Raw genomic sequence first — 6,000 nt, forward strand, 5'->3', positions numbered from 1 at the left:
TGTATATTTAGCCTTTATTTTTCTGGAGAGAGTATAATGAGCGAGCGGCTTGGTAAAAAAATCAAATGTGAAGTTGTAAAACTCGTTTTGGGGGTTAATTATTCTTTAAATGGCATTATTGCGAGGTGTTGCGAGCGTGAATCACAAGTTAAAACTTAAGGGTATTTCAATAAAAATGGAAATAAGCAGATTTCTGCTGTCACTAAAATTATGTACATCTAAATAAAGAATTAACACGAGCGCAATACGCGAGCTTAAACATACTGACCAGAAAAGGAATCTTAAAGAAAGAATTTAGTGACCTCTTTAGGATACATATTTTACCAATCGAATAACTGAGAGTGCGAAGCGCAAGCTGAAAATTTGCAATATTCCAGCCTGAAAACTTTACTTTAAAAAGAGTATTTTATTTCGAAAACATGAAAAACAGCATATTTATTTTTGAAAAAAAAGATCTTTCCCATTTTTGGAAAAATATGCATTTCCCTGTTTTTTATTTCATTTTTGGGGTTCAAGTGCCCCCTGCCTCCCTCCCGGCGGATCCAACTTTTGTCAAATGGGGGGGAGCAATTTTTTTCGGCCATATTTTCCTCGATCAGCAGCTTAAAGTTGATTTTTGTTTGTTTTTTGAAAGGGTAGTCCTAACAGTCAATAATTAGCTTTATACTTATAAAATAAAGTAAATATGTAATAACATGATAAACCCTTTTTGAATAATGCGAGCGCGAGCTATATTTTTTTTGATATGATGGGCAATATGTTTGTGATCTTCAAAACGAGATGCCTATGTAACTAGATAATAACTGCGAGCAAGAAGCGCGAACAGAAATTTTAGATATAAGCTCTGACCTGATCTAAAGGGGACATTTTAAGAACTTTTTGCAGTTAGCCATGAAGACGATGCGTGTTTCAACCAGTGGCGGCGGAACGTATTTTCCTTTTGGGGAGCCAAAAAAGGGGCCAATAGGGGCATTTTGGTGCAAACGGATATTTTCGCCATAAGATTATCATCTGTGTAAAGAGGTTGTGTGTTTTGTAGTAATTAAGTTGAGCAAAAAAAAATTAAGTGATCTCTGATTGGTAAGTTATATATTACGTTTCATTTCTGCGAGCGTAGCGAGCAAGCGGTTTTGGGGAAAATGTAAAATTCGCCTATTTGGTCAATTACTGTTAAAAGGGCATCCTTGTGAGATGTTGCCAGCGAATCATGTGCTCAAACTTTTGGAAATTTCATGTAGGCCTAAAATGATAAAAATTATATTATTTACCCAGGGAAGCCACTTCAGTTCTGAAAACTGTTCTCCCAGCTATTATTATTATTATCCGTGTTTGTTACCAAAATGAATAATTTTCATTTTCGGAAATACGAACCTTATTCAATTTTCGGATTAACGAACCTTATTTCGTTTTCGGATTAACGAACCTTCGGAATTACGAACCTTATTTTGTTTTCGGATTAACGAACCTTATTTCGTTTTCGGATTAACGAACCTTCGGAATTACGAACCTTATTTCGTTTTCGGATTGACGAACCTTCGGAATTACGAACCTTCGGAAATACGAACCTTCGGAATAACCGAACCTTCGGAATTACGAAGCTTCGGAATTACGAATGTATGCGGTATTCTTAACTCATGGTCTACATGTAAAGTATATAAGTCTTAGATGAGATTCATGGGAAGCTAATAATGTTTACTCTGTGTTTCTCTATAAATCTTTACCAAGCACTTTATTTTAATGGTGGGAAAAGGGCAGCTTTTAGAGACTGTGTGCCAACGTTGTTGATGATTTTAATATTTGGCTCCTTACTGACCAATGGCTAGACTACATGTTTAGATCAGTTTAAGTTAGCGTGAAGTTCAGATTCGAAGCCATGATAGTTTCATAAAAGCAAGCCCCTGATTTGAAGAATATAAAGCAGGAGGGAAATCTTTGGTTCCTTGTTTTTTTTTTCAAACCCAAACGAATGTTCTCTGAGTTTCCTACCAATCTGAGCTAACGTAAGCATTCATAAAAGATTTGGCTTTGGTTGATTCATAAATAACAGGACATTCATCACATGACATCACCTATCACGATGAGCTGGGAATGGAAGCGTTGTTCTACCCTACGTGACAAGTACCTGATGGCTGTACTAAATAGAGGGCGCTTTCCACTGGATACCGGGTATCACAGGCCTAATTCATTCCCCATAGACTCATGTGTTAAATAAGAACTTTAAAAAATTCATAAAAAATAAGGATGAAATTCGGGGGTCGAATGTTTACTACCAGTGGATAGGATATATATCTGGCAATCCATATCTGATCAGAAAAGGGTCCCTCGACCGGCTCATTTTAAAAATAAATTGGCGTGTTTGAAGACACCTTCGGGGGGAGCAGATTCATCACCTCAAACAGCAAAATAGCCCTAATCCTTCCGCCAGTGAAAATATAGTCCAAAATTGGTGATATTTCTTCCCAATTTGGGAAAAGGAAGTTCAGTAATTACCAAAAATAGAATCAGTGTTAGATGGACAATCATATGCATACACTTTGTCAATCAGCCATATCAAAATAAAAAAAATAGCAATGGGTTGGCTCGAATGAATATCTATGGCCTGCCACTAGTGATTAGGCCCGTGTAACCTGTATTGTATGGCACATGAAGGTTTCTTTTTAATTTACCTTCCTGGCTTTTCTTTAACATCTGTACACTCACTTTATCACAAAGAAATGCATGAAATATACAGATGTGTTATGTAATGACCAATTTTAATGTTACTCCTAATGTCTAGTGCCCTATGGATTTACACACATCCTACATGCCTATATGTAGCTCAACAATGGATGCAATGTAGGGCCCAAATCCTATAATGCAAATTGTAGATATGAATAGTGTGCATATCTGGATTCAAGATCTGCCCACAATATAAATACCAGATTCACATGAGTTAAATTAGATAACAATAAAAAGAAATGAGAATCAACATACAAGCATACTATACATTCACATCTTCCTATGACAAGGGCCCAAGCCAGGGTGTAAGAGAGAGAGACAGGGAGAGAGGGAGTTAGATGGCTTGTATTCTAAATGTATGGGGGGCTAGTCTGGCTAGAAGTCAGTAAAAGTTGAACAAGATAGCAGTAGCACTCATTCTCACCCCCCCCCGCCATACTACATGTAACTATGCTTTTCTCTACCCCTCCCTCTTGAATCCACCACTCTTCAGTCAAATTCTAAAGTTTTCTCTTCTAATTCCATTCCCCATGAACCAATTTCACAAGTGCAATTGACGCAAGGCCTATCTAATGTGTTTTTAATATCTTGTGATGGGTGCTACATGTATACACGATTTACAGCAGCGCTCGTCGGTATACGAAAACACACGACAACATGCAACCCAGAGACAAACACACGCACAGCCTACACAGCCTAGCCTAGGTACACAAACACAGACAGAGTTACTAATCACAATTTGTTACCTGTTATACCCCCTATGTAGCTTTGTATACAGCCATGAAGTTCAGTTTTTGGACCTCTTGATGATTGAAACATGTATACTAGTGAAACCAATCTGCTACTGAAGAGTTAGGGCAGGTATTTCATCCACTAGGGAATTCCCTATGTAATAGGCTATGGTCATGGTTACAGGTATCACAGGCCTAATTCATTCCCCATAGACTCATGTGTTAAATTGGCACTTTAAAAAATTCATAAAAAATAAGGATGAAATTCGGGGGTCGAATGTTTACTACCAGTGGATAGGATATATATCTGGCAATCCATATCTGATCAGAAAAGGGTCCCTCGACCGGCTCATTTTAAAAATAAATTGGCGTGTTTGAAGACACCTTCGGGGGGAGCAGATTCATCACCTCAAACAGCAAAATAGCCCTAATCCTTCCGCCAGTGAAAATATAGTCCAAAATTGGTGATATTTCTTCCCAATTTGGGAAAAGGAAGTTCAGTAATTACCAAAAATAGAATCAGTGTTAGATGGACAATCATATGCATACACTTTGTCAATCAGCCATATCAAAATAAAAAAATAGCAATGGGTTGGCTCGAATGAATATCTATGGCCTGCCACTAGTGATTAGGCCCGTGTAACCACCGGCTCCACCGCTTCCTGATGGCTGTACTTAATAGAGGGCGCTTTCCACTGGATACCGGCTCCACCGCTTCCGCCGACCACAGCGTAATGATGTCACTCATCACACAATGACCGAGCTGATCATGAGATTGCACCCCAAACACACGATGACAGACTCTGCAAGACACAAGCCTTCATCACGAGATTATGGCGTTTGAGAATCGAGGCACTACTTGGATACTGTCGGCACTCCGTGATCTCTTTACACTGGTGTGGGATGGAACGTCTCTGGGTTTGTCCTCTGCTGGTTTGGAGAATACCTGTTGGATAACAGACCAAGCTGGTTTGTGTGCTGTTTTCAATGTTACATGAAATTTCTATTTGGGCCTTCAGGAACTTTCAAAACATGACAGTACATGTATTTGCACTGACAAAGTGACACATCTGATTCATTGCCCAATAAGGACACTGGTTTCAACCAATTGTGATTTATCAAAATTAAGTAATTAACAATTTCATTCCATAATCATTTCAACTCCGGGGGAAAAAATATGATTATACGCATACAAGTACATATCACCATATAAACAAGTGCCTTGAATGCTGCTAAGATTCCTTGACAGACATGGGGAAATTTCACAAAAATTAAAGTGTGACTTACGCTTATACTCGAATGCCTCTTTCCTATGAGCACATGATATTTAAAGGGGAATGAAACCTTTGGAACAAATAGGCTTGTGTAGAAACAAAAAAAATCAAAGAATAAGAATAAAGAAAGTTTGAGAAAAATCGGACAAATAATGAGAAAGTTATGAGCATTTGAATATTGCAATCACTAATGCTATGGAGATCCTCCCATTGGCAATGCGACAAGGATGTGTGATGTCACTGATGAACAACTTTCCCTTTGGTGGACTATAAAATACACTCAAAATGTCTCTTTTTGCTTTTTCTTATGATGATACAAACTCTTTATCCATGATGTATTCTTAAAAAATATGTATTACATGCCCTCATGTAGAAAGAACACATGATCTATGGATAGATGTGAAAAAAGAGGCAATTCAAGTGAAATATATACTAAAGTAATGGGGAGAGTTGTTCACAAGTGACATCACACATCTTTGTCGCATTGCCAATTAATTTGCTATCTCCATAGCTATAGTGATCGCAATATTCAAATGCTCATAACTTTCTCATTATTTGTCCGATTTTCCTCAAACTTTTGTTGATCTGTTTCTTTGATTTTTCTGTTTTCACACAAGCTATCTTGTTGCAATGGTTTCATTCTCCTTTAATATGTAACCTTATCAAATGATACGCAGTAGTGCATGCCTTTTAGCATGATCTGACCAATGCATTGAAGTGTTATACCATGCGATACCCGATTTGACTGGTCTATATGCACACAATAACAGATAAACGTGAGTCAGAGAACTGTGACTGGTACAGTACATATACTATGCAACTGGGAATCTACTAGTACGATTCTAAGTCACACTTAAAGCTTAGTGATACATCCCCTGGAAACACTCCATGAATTTCACAATTGACCGTTCAATAGTGAATTGTAATGGTTGAGTGTTTCCAGGAGACGTTTCACAAGCTTTACAAGTGACAAAATTCTCATTTTTTCTTGCCATTGGTTTTAAAATTCATTTAATCATTCAGCTGGAAGAATTTCTTTTTTAAATGTATATAATATAATATAAGTAAACTGACACAAACAAGCCATGCATCACAAGTTAACAAGGCAAATATTGACACTATATACTGATTTCTTCTTCTCAATCAACATTACTACAGTAAATGTATCAAGGGATTTCTGTTTCACTGCACATGCACATAGCAATATAACATGCTCTGTGACATGGAAGGAGACAATTCATTTTTAAAAGGTCAAGCAATGCCATAGCCATAATAAA

The sequence above is a fragment of the Lytechinus variegatus genome, chromosome 1, assembly GCF_018143015.1.
Source record: "Lytechinus variegatus isolate NC3 chromosome 1, Lvar_3.0, whole genome shotgun sequence".
In the NCBI taxonomy this organism is placed as follows: Eukaryota; Metazoa; Echinodermata; class Echinoidea; order Temnopleuroida; family Toxopneustidae; genus Lytechinus; species Lytechinus variegatus.